The sequence below is a fragment of the Antechinus flavipes genome, chromosome 3 (genome assembly GCF_016432865.1).
Source record: "Antechinus flavipes isolate AdamAnt ecotype Samford, QLD, Australia chromosome 3, AdamAnt_v2, whole genome shotgun sequence".
NCBI classification, from domain to species: domain Eukaryota; kingdom Metazoa; phylum Chordata; class Mammalia; order Dasyuromorphia; family Dasyuridae; genus Antechinus; species Antechinus flavipes.
Window position 1 is genome coordinate 511,387,706 of NC_067400.1, and position 12,174 is coordinate 511,399,879.

A 12,174-nucleotide genomic window follows, 5' to 3' on the forward strand; every position below is an offset into this window, starting at 1 on the left:
TTTTCCTCTCCTTCTCCCCACCCTCTCCCCTAGATGGCAGGATGATCAGTAGATGTTAAATATATTAAAGTATAAATTAGATACACAATAAATATACATGATCAAACCGTTATCTTGCTGTACAAAAAGAATACGACTCTGAAATATTGTACAATTAGCCTGTGAAGGAAATCCAAAATGCTGGCAGGTGAAAATATAGGTATTGGGAATTCAATGTAATAGTTCTTAGTTATCTCCCAGAGTTCTTTTGCTGGGTGTAGCTGGTTCAGTTCATTATTGCTCCATTGGAACTGATTTGGTTCATCTCATTGCTGAGGATGGCTAGGTCCATCAGAATTGGTCATCATATAGTATTGTTGTTGAAGTATATAATGATCTCCTGGCCCTGCTCATTTCTCTCAGCATCAGTTTGTGTAAGTCTCTCCAGGCCTTTCTGAAATCATCCTGTTGGTCATTTCTTACCAAACAATAATTTTCCATAATATTCATATACCACAATTTATTCAGCCATTCTCCCATTGATGGGCATCTACTCAGTTTCCAGTTTCTGGCCACTACAAAGAGGGCTGCCACAAACATTCGTGCACATACAGATCCCTTTCCCTTCTTTATTTTTACTCATTAAAAAAAAAAAAGTTAAGGACTGCTTTTAAGGTAAGGTTTTCCAATCTTCCTTTACAAGCAGCAGCTTTCTCTATAAGCAGCCAGGGCTGTGCTTGGTCAATACTGACTCACTCCTGGTGCTGGGTGAGTGTGGCTAGGCCATGTGAGACTCCAAGATTTGGAGGTTCACTATCTTTGAGTTTGTATTGATTTTTTTCCCTAATTTTTCTGCTGAATATTTCTTTCTGCATCCAGAAATACATGTTTCTTAAATGGTCCACTTTCATAATGATTAAAATATTTCAGTTCTAAGAGAAAATAAATCAATATATTCATTGGGTAATGGAAATAACTTTATCATCTTTGAAACCATGCCCAACTCATTAACCATATGTTGAAGATATCTACTGATTGCAAAACTTCTTATCCACTAATAGAAAAGCAATAGTTCAGAGGGTTTCAACACAAAAGAAGGATAATTGTTCTTATTTCTTTTTAAAGTTAAAGTTCTTATTTCTATTTAAAACTAAAATATGAAATAGAAAAAGAAAAAAATCCATGTGCACAGCAGAATATAAAAGAAGATTCAAAATATATAGGAATAAATTTCCATTTCAAGAAAGTCTACATAATAAATACTATACATTGTGTTTAGAGTTGTCTATCTTTTTTTGGTCTACTTGTAGATTTTCTTTTGTTTTCTGCTATGTACTTTTTACTTTATTCTTTTCTACCTTCTACGTTTCCCTGCCTTCACAAAATCTACAATTTAGGCATGGATATATGTGTGTGTGTGTATACACACATATATAAACATATATACATACATATACATAGATATTTGTAATCATACATATATAGATGCACATCTGTTTCTCTGAAGGTGGATAACATCTTCCCTCATAAGTTCAAGTCTCTCCATATTTTTCTAACTCATCATTTCACTAACTCATCATTTCCTAAACCATAGTAATATTCCACTTTTATTATATTTAGGTATTTTAAATAGTATAATGTTAAATAGTATAATATTGATTAATATTACTGATATATAATATATTTTCCCTGTTTTTCTCTTTTAACTTAAATCAATAAAATTGATTAAATTAAAATTAAATTAATTTCAATTGAATTGAATAAATAAAAATTATTTTAGCTTTTACTTTGTCTGAAGAATGTTAATTTTTTAAACCAGATCAAGTGCAAAGAAAGAAGATTCAAACATTCAGAATCATAGGATTTAAAGCCAGAAGGCACCTTAGGAATCATTTACTCCTCATTTACAACCACCATCAATTTCACACATGAGGAAATATATTCTTTTATTGCTAGGTATATATTGTTCTTAAAGTATAAAAAACAAGAAAGATCAAGCAAGAGGGAACAACAATGTCATTATTTTTTATGAATAATGTGAAATTGTATCTGAATTTTTGGATTTAATATAAAATTGATGCATTTCACAAATTTGGCAAAATAATATGTCCATTGAGGCAGTGTTAAATCTCCTAGAAGATAAATAAGTTTTTCTTTTAAGCAACTATTTATTACATTCATGTGATTTAATTGAATCTGTTCACAAGATGCTGGACTTCATTCTCCTTGTAAAATATAGCCACTGGGACTTTGTTCCACTTTGACATTCCTCTTTTACCACATCACTTTTATAAAAAGAAACACTTACAGTGAGTGATTGCATCATTACATAGTCTTCCTCTATGTTACCAGTACTCGCATATTGATTTATACTCATCATACACTGGAAACAAAGGATTTGTAACATAGTACAGACGCTGCCCCTAGAATAACATTTTTGGCCTCCTAGGACCCCTCTAAGTGTGGTGCCACAAATCCTGCCTCAGACGTTCTGTTTTGCTTTTTCTTTTTTCTGCTATAGGAATGACTTTGCTCTTTGTATTTTATCCTTTACCCTCTTTTACAATAGTTTTTTTTTTTTTTTTTTATGATCCACATTAGTTATATTTCATAGTGTTGGCGCAGGCAAAGAATTTATTGTAGTTGTAGAACAGAGCAAAGCCAGGTTTTTAGGTTCCTGAGGTTGGTACTCATGACACTGACTTCAGTAGAATTTTACTGCATCCAACTGAGCTAACCACAAAAAAGAATAAAATAAAATCATGATTGGGTTAGTGCCTATGAGAAATATATGATTCTCTCTTTTACCCTCTGTCACTGGCTTCTCTTTAGCCACATCAGACTTCCGTGCTGTATAAATACAAATTAGGACACTAAAATCTTTAAGAGAGAAAATAAGTGGAGAAAAAAAGAAGAGAAGCTAAAGAAAAATAATCTTTCAGTTTCTCATATAATATAAAACCAGAGCAACTGGTGATGATAAGGAAAGTTATGACCAGATGTATTTTATTATGGTCCAAATGCTTTTAAAAAATCCAAACACAGTCAAGGAATATAAATAGTAGCTGAAGAAAGTGTTTAGAGATGAGAATAAAAAAATCAGAAAATACAGTTCTAGTATTGTACTATACATCCTAATTCATGCATTTTCAAATACTCAGAATGGTCTCCTAACTGAACAATGAAATTATCAAAGATGAATCACAGTGAAATTTCCCTCATCAGAATAGATAGTTTTTAAGGGCATGGATTGTTATTGCTTTTTTTCAATATTCCTACTACTTAACAAAGTGCCTAGAATATAATGAGCTTAATAAATGTTTTTTGGGGGGAGGATTCTGGGAAAATGGAGGAGTAGGTCAGTAAATTTCATACTCTCTAGATTTTCCCCATAAACAGAATAAAATTGCATCTCAAAGCAAACACAGACGAATAAAAAAAAAAAAAGACTTGGAAAAAGAACAGGGGTACTCCTGGGACAACAGTAAAATACTGGAAGACTCCAGGTTCTGGGCTTAACCAATGTGAAGTATAAACATTTTCAGGCTACCTCCATAGAAATAACAGGTAGGGAGCCCTGAGGCTAATTGGGTTTGGAGGTAGCCTTAGTCACAACCACAAGAACTTGTACCTTCTGGCTAGGATGGAGAGGCAGGGAGTCTGAGTCCAGGAAGACTGATGGAATCTCTGCTGATTAAGAATGCCAGGCCCAGCTGTGCTGTTGCGACACAATCCTGGGTGAAAAGGAACCCACAAATCAGTGAGTGCAGCAGCAGGGGAGCAGGGAAGCTGCTAGCTACAAGCACTTTTAGGAGATTAGAACTTTGGGTTTGGGGGTCGGGATCAAAGGGAAAAGCTGAAGTGAAGCTAGAGGCACTAATATCCTTCCCCACCTCAGGATGAGAAGTACTTACACCAATACTACTCATTAAAAAATGAGCAAACAAAGAAGAAAGAACCCAAGCATAGAAACTTATTATGGAAATAGAAAGACCAGGATTCATCTTAAGAGGAGAACAGGGAAGTTTAAAAACACACAGCTAGGAAGTGTCAAGTGTATGAGACCACATTTGAATTCAAGTCCTCCTGACTTTAGGGCTGCTGCTCTATCCACTGCACCACCTAGCTGCCCCTAAAAAAAGACCTTTTCTACTGCAAAGAATAACATTAAATGGCTACCTCTTCTGGAAGAAGAATTTCTAGAAAAACTCAAAAAAGACTTAAAAAATCATAAGAGAAAGATTGAGGAAAAAAAAAATAAAAAAACAACCATTCAAGAAAAACAAGAATGGGAAAAAAGTCAACTAACTAGACAAAGAAATACAGAGTCTTAAAGAAGAAAATGATTCTTTGGAAATTAGAATTTGGCAAGGAACAACCAATAAAGCTATAAGAACCCAAGGGGAAAAAAAGCAAAATACAAAGAATGAAAAAATAAAAGAGACTGTGAAATATAAGAAAAAGTAGATATGGAGAACATATCAAGAAAAGAAAATATAAGAATATTGGACTATTTGAAAGCTGTGCCCCAAAATTGAATCTTGACATAATAGTGCAAAAAAATTAATCCAGGAAAATTGTCCTGGAGAGATAGAAGAAAATAGAAATTAAAAAAAAAATTACTAATTACCACCTTAAAGAGATCCTATGTAGAAAACACATAAAAATATTATTGCCTAATTTTGAAAAAGAAAAATTTTCAAGAAACAAACAAAAAAGGTATTCAAATATGCTGGAGTTAAAATTAGAATTGTATAGGATTTAGGCAGTAGCTACAATAGAAGATCTCGATTCTTGGAATTATATATATGTATATACACACAAACATAAAAAATGAAGATTGTAGCAAAAATATCACATCCGCAAAATTAACTATAATATTGAATGAAAAATAAAAGGACATTTAATGAAACTGCAAATTTTCAGGACTTTGTCTCAACAAAATTTGAACTTAATCAAAAATTTAACATATGAAAACCAAAACCAAGGATTAATTTCAAGAGACTTAACAATAACAAATTTTGGTTTTTGCATGGAAATGTGTACCATATGTTTAAAATTGACATCAGTAATTGAACTGGGTAGCTCAAAGAAAGATTGCAGTAGAGTTTAGTATGATCTGACTCTAATAAGCAAAACTTCCTGGGAAATGGTAAATGTAGTAATTATGTTATACTAATAAGGTGCAGAAGAAGAAAAGACACAGAGACATTAGAAAGGGAAGGAAGGCTAATAGTTCTGAAAACCTACTCACATTGGAAATGGATTAAAGAGGGATCAACACACACACACACACACACACACACACACTCACACTTATATGCCATGAAGATTATAGCACTCTCCAAAAACTATAAGAAATTGAGGGGCAAGAGAATAGGATAACATGCTGGCATAGGAAAGTTTTAGATTTATGGCACTGGGACAAGGTATATTAGAATTTAATTCCAAAATTAAAATAAAAACCTATTTTGAGAATTTTTCAGATTAGTTTCAATGAGATGATATTTATAAATCCAATGTGACAAAAATCAAATTCTAAAGAAATAATGAAGAATCACAAGACTAAATGTGCAAGGAGTATAGGTCAAGTGTGCACATGGTCTATGTATTCCTATGATCATAGGCTTGGTGATTTGATCAAAGGAAGGACAGGAAACCTGTCATCAGATAGAGCATCTTCCCCAAAGAAGATTTCACAAAACACAAGTATACCAATGACTAGCTAAATAGGTATTTGTACAGTTTGAAATGGATCTGACTGAAATTACAAATTTCCAGGCAGTAACTCTACCAGGTAGTTATGAATAAAATGGAATGAAGACTGGTTTAAATTTCCAAGTTAAAGAATCACAAAATCTTGAGTTAGTAGTTATCACTAACTTTGACAAATCTAACCTATGTCTCAAGAGGAACAGCTTCCCTGAAATTCCAGATAAGTGCTCACTCAGAGCCTATTTGATGTTTTCTTATAAAAAGATATATTTCTCTGTAAGGCAACATTTACTACTTTGGACCAAATGTTAAGCGCAAGAGAGTGCTTCCTTACATCAAGCTAAAATTTGTTTCTTTACAACTTGCATCATTGTTTGTATTCTGTCCTGTAACACTAGGCAGGGCAATTTTAAACTATCTTCCTTATGATAAACCTTCAAATAACTGAAGATGGTTATCAAATCTCTTTTATGTATTTTTTGTCCAATTTAAATATGCTTACATTACATGCCATGGGGGAAAATTTTTTGGATTTATCATCTGAGGTTCTATGTTAGAGACTTGATTCTGATACTACTTCTGTAACCATGGGCAAAATTTCAGTTTCTCTGGACTTTAGTCTCACCTATAAGATGAAAGGGCTGGATTTGATCAATCTGTCAATCAATCAGAAAGTATTTATTAAGCACTTAGTATGTTCTGGGTACTCTACTACATGCTAGAAATACAAAATTATAAAGCTCAAGTTTCACAAGGAAAGATAACATGTAAATAAATTAAAAAATGCAAGATATAGACAGTGTATGAAATGTAATTTTAAAGAAAAGGAAAACTTTCTAAAGAGAGAAGGAAAAGTCTCCTATGGAAGGTGAGGTCTGAGCTGTCTTGAAGAAATCCAGAGAATCAAAGAGACAGAAGTTGAGAATAAGGATTAATAATTATAAACTTAATACATTTGTATTCGTGTAGTTCTTGAAGGTATAGCAAAGAAGTTTGCAAATATTATCTCATTTCCTTCTCATAACATCCTGAAAGATAAATACTCTTATTATCCTTATTTTCCCGATGAGGAAACCAAATCAGACAAAGATTTATATTATTTATCTAGAATCACACAGTTCATGTCAGAGACAAAATTTGAATTCAGATTTTCCTGAATTTAGTTCCATCTCTTTATCCACTACCATGCACTCAGGATAGTCAGTGCAAAGGCTGGAATCAGGACACAGATTGTCATGGCAACCAGAACTAAATAAAATGCCTTATATGTAGTTTAACAAAGGCTCTCTAAAGTCCTTTATTTTCTATTTTATCTTCCATTAATAATGTCTAATTTTGGATTCGATTTTTTTATCTACTATTTCCCATTTTGACCCTTATTAAGTTTAAATTCTACCAAAACTTATAGAACTTATAATAAATCATGGCTGTTAAATCCTTATTCTATGATCAAGAAATTTGTTTTTTGAATCTAAATGTGGGACTTATTGAAGAATCCCCTTCTAATTTGACATTCCCAATATGCAACTCTCAGATTGTGAGTAGGGTCCCCAGAGGGCAATTATTTACTTGGACTCAAGATAATTTGTGAAATAATACTTTTGAACGCCCAGCCCAGTGTGCTTAGCATTAATAGTCAGCCACTAGATACAATGAGCTAATGGCAATGGCATTACTAAACAGGCTACATAAAAATTATCATGAACACTGTCCCTCAAATGAGAAAAATTGGTCTATAATTGTCATAAACACTGGGCACTTGTGGTAAGAATGAGAAGATACACATAGTACACTGGTAGTAAGGTACATACATGGGAAATACATAAGATCAGAGTTGATGTCTCTTCTTATCTCATGTCTTATGGCATTCTTCCCTGACCACTACTGGGCATCTTGCTCAAGCTGGGTCCATGGGCCTATTTCTCTCTATATTTCTCATTCCTGACTACTAAGGCTAATTTTCTCTTGACTCTTTTCTGCTGAGACCATACTCCTAGTAGTTTCAAATTAAAATAATAAAGAGGGCTCATGGGTATAGGGTGTTAGGTAGAAGGCATACCAGGCAATTAACTATATTTCAAATTGAGGAATTGTTGTCAGAGTGGAGGAGAGGGAGAGGGCAGAATGAGAGAGAAATTCTTTCTCATAAGGTACATTCTTTCTCCACAGCTGGCTCTCATTTAGACTGCTCAGGGTAACAGCTGTTTTCTATCTCACCTATGTATGTCACTAGATAGTATGTCATACTTTTTTTTTTTAGTTTTTTATTTTCAAAATTTCAAAAAAAAATAATATAATAAGCATGACAATTCTACCTAAATTAATCTTCTTATTCAGTGCCATACCAATCAAATTGCCAAGAAATTATTTTACATAACTAGAAAAAATAATAAAGTTCACCTGGAAGAACAAAAGATCAAGAATTTCAAGGGAATTAATGAAAAAAAAAGCAAATGAAAGTCGCCTAGCTGTACCAAATCTAAAACTATAACAGTCATCAAAACCATTTGGTACTGGCTAAGAAATAGACTAGTTGATCAGTAGAATAGGTTAGATTCACAAGACATATTAGTAAATGATTATGGTAATCTAGTGTTTGATAAACTCAAAGACCCCAGATTCTAGGATAAGAACTCACTATTTGACAAAAATTGCTGGAAAAATTGGAAAATAGTACAGCAGAGATTAGGCATTGACCCCTACCTAACACCCTAACCATAACATCCTAAGCATTTGATATTCTTCTAATTGATTAGATCTGACTTTATTTGTGTAGAAAGTGTTTTGTAATTGTGTTCATGTAATTCCCCACTTTGCCTTGGTAGGTAGATTCCCAAATATTTTATATTATCTATAGTTATTTTACATGGACTTCCTCTTTGTAACTCTTACTGCTGGACTTTGTTGGTAACATATAAAAATGCTGATGATTTCTGTGGATTTATTTTATATCCTGTAATTTTGTTAAAGTTGTGAATTGTTTCTAGCATTTTTTAGTTGATTATCTAGAATTTTCTAAACATACCATCATACCATCTGAAAGGATTGTTAATTTGATTTCCTCATTAATTACTCTAATTACTTTAATTTCTTTTCCTTCTCTTATTGCTAAAGCTAATATTTCTAATATAGTATTAAATAGCAATTTAGCAATATAAATAGCAATAGTAAGCAACCTTGTTTCACACCTAATGTTATTAGGAATGCTTCCATTTGATCCCATCACATGTGATGCTTACTGATCATTTTAAGGAAAATTCCATTTATTCCTATGCTCTCTAGTGTTTTTAATAGGAATGTGTAGAGGGATGAAACTCTTGAGTCATTGCACTGAGGTCAGTTCAAGCACTTAGGGCTCATTACTGATTGGACAATACTCTATGGGCATATGCTTAGAAAATGGTCTTTCCCACTATGCTGTGCTGGCTCAATGATTGGTGTATATAGAGGATTGTAGGAGGGACTAGAGGATGGAGTAAGATGAGCCAGAGTCACACTTTGGTGGTAGATGAGGGAGAAGGCAGTTGCGGAGATTCTGCTTCCATCCTATTCAATCCTGCATCTAAAAACTGAGAATAAAGACTAAGGACTTTTGCTTATCCTGACTCTGGCTGATTCTGGGTGCCACAAGAATGAATGTTGTATTTTGTCAAATGCTTTTTCTGCATCTTTTGAGATAACCATATGAGTTCTGTTAGGTTGGCTATTATTATATTCACTATTATACTCAGAGTTTTCCTGATATTGAACCAGCCCTGCATTCTTGGTACAAATCCTACTTGATCATGCTGATGATAGCTTGCTGTAATCTCTTTGCTAACATTTTTTTGAAAATTTTTGCATCAATATTTATGAGGGAAATTGGTCTATACTTTTCTTTTTCTGTTTTGACTCTACCTAGTTTGGTTATCATTCATCATATCTGTATCATAAAAGGAATCTGATAGCACTCCTTCTTTCCCTATTTTTCCAAGTAGTTTTCATAGTATTGGAATTAACTGTTCTTTAAATGTTTGGTAGAATTCACTTGTAAATCCATCTGGCCCTGGAGATTTTTTTCTTAGGCAGTTGATTTATAGCTCATTCAATTTCTTTTTCTAAAATGAGACTATTTAAGTAATTTATTTCCTCATTTGTTAATCTGGGCAATCTATATTTTTGTAAATATTCATCCATTTCACTTATATTATCAGACTTTTTGGCATAGAGTTGGGCAAAATAGCTCCTCATTATTGTTCTAATTTCCTCTTCATTGGTGGAAAAATCACTCTTTTCATTTTTGATATTAGAAATTTGATTTTCTTCTTTTCTTTTTCTAATCAAATTAACCAATTTTTTTAATTTTGTTGGCTTTTAATAAAACCAATTCTTGTTCAATTCTGTTTTTCTTCTTCAATTAGTTTTCTTAGTTTTCAATTAGTTCAATAGTTTTCTTAATTTCAATTTTATTAATCTCTCCTTTTATTTCTAGAGTTTCAAATTTGGTATTTAGTTGGGGGTGGGGTTAATTTGTTCTTTTCCTAGCTTTTTTAGTTGCAAGCCCAATTCATTGATTTTCTCTTTTTCTATTTAACCCAACTATGCATCTGGAGATATAATTTTTCCCCTAAAAACTGCTTTGGCTGTATTCCATTAATTTTGGTATGTTGTCTCATTATAATCATTCCCCAATTCTAATTTTTAGGTAGTTGTTCTCTTTTTCCATTTCTCCAATTCTGTTTTTCAAGGAGTTGTTTTCTTTTCCCACTTCACCAAATCTATTTTAAGGAATTTTCTTCAGATAATATCTGTTTCCTTTTCTAAACTCTCTTACAAAGCTTTCATTTCCTTCCCCATTTTAGTTCTAACTCTCCTTTAAAATCCTTTTTGAATTCTTCCAAGAGAGCCTTTTGAGTTGGAAACCAACTCATCTCATCTTTTGAGCCTTGATCTGGAGATATTTTACCTTTAATGTCCCCAGGGTTTGAGATTTGTTCTTTCCTGTCTCCATAATTTCATTGGTGGAAAAATCACTCTTTTCATTTTTGATATTAGAAATTTGATTTTCTTCTTTTCTTTTTCTAATCAAATTAACCAATTTTTTTAATTTTGTTGGCTTTTAATAAAACCAATTCTTGTTCAATTCTGTTTTTCTTCTTCAATTAGTTTTCTTAGTTTTCAATTAGTTCAATAGTTTTCTTAATTTCAATTTTATTAATCTCTCCTTTTATTTCTAGAGTTTCAAATTTGGTATTTAGGTCTTTTCTCTATGGTCAGAGGTCTTTTCACTTTTTTGCTCATTTTTGAAGGCTGAGCTAAGCTCTTAGGGCAAAGGATAAATTATCCCAAGCTTCCTTTACAGTTGACAGCAGCTTTATGCTCCCCTGGGGCTGATGCTGCCAACTTCTTTCCTCTTCTGAGGAAGTATGGCCAAGTCTGGCTGGTTATGCTGTGGTTTCGGAGCTTACTATTTGTCTTCTTTAGTTACATTAGATGTCTGACAGCTAGTCTGTTGATCCACTGGCTTCTGAATCAGGTCAGAGTAGCTATTGCATTTTGGCTAGGAGCTTCCTGGCAAATTCCCCCAGCTTATGGAAGCCTCTGGGTTTCTGCACTGAGCCTGTGCTGAGCTGCCTCCCCCTCTCCCTCTCCTTCCAATTGAAATGTCTACTATCTACCATCTTGGCTCGACCCCTGTATGTTATTCTTTTAAAGACTTTCAGAAATGGAGTTTATCAAATTTAAGAGCTGAAAGGAACCTCAGTGGCTCAATCCATGAACAATAACAACAACAAAAACTATTGTGATATATCTGTGGTTATTTATTCTCTGCTTGGAGATCTCAAATGAAAGGAAACACCTCTTTTAAAGGCAGTTCATTTCCACTTTTGAGCAGTGCTATTTGTTAGGAAATTTTTTCCTCCTTTTCTCAAATTGAAACTTAAATCTTCCTTTTTGCACTTTGAACTCAGTTCTCCTGTTTCTGTCCTCTGGAGGCAAACAGAACAAGACTAAATCCTGTTCCATATGTTGTTGTTCAGTCATTTTAGCCATGTTTGACTCTTCATGACTTCATTTTGAGTTTTCTTGACTAAGATATTGGAGAAACTTGCCCTTTCTTTCTCCAGTTCATCTTACAGTTGAAGAAACTGAAGCAAACAGGGCTAAAATACTTGCCCAAAATTATACAGCTAATCTGAGGTCAGTTTGAACTCAGTTCTTTCAAACCCAGTCCTTTATTTATGGCATCACCAAGTTTTCCCATGTGATAGACCTCCACATACGTCAATACAATAATCATGTATCATGATTCTTTTTTTTTTCTACAAGCTTAACAGCTCCAATTCCTTGAACTGATTTTTGGTTGATAAGAATTCACGATAATTCATATTCCTCTTGCCCTCTATATCTCCATTGGCCTGAATATCCTCCAATGTGGTGGCAGAATATCTTCCCTCTTTAGATACAAGTAGCTCTATTTTGGAAACTGTCTTTTGTTCA

At 33.3% G+C, this 12,174-nt stretch overlaps 1 pseudogene; it reads right to left on the reverse strand.

Annotated features, from left to right (window-relative positions):
• Positions 1–12,174, reverse strand: part of LOC127557362 (NXPE family member 1-like) — a 119,568-nt pseudogene that overhangs the window by 58,667 nt on the left and 48,727 nt on the right.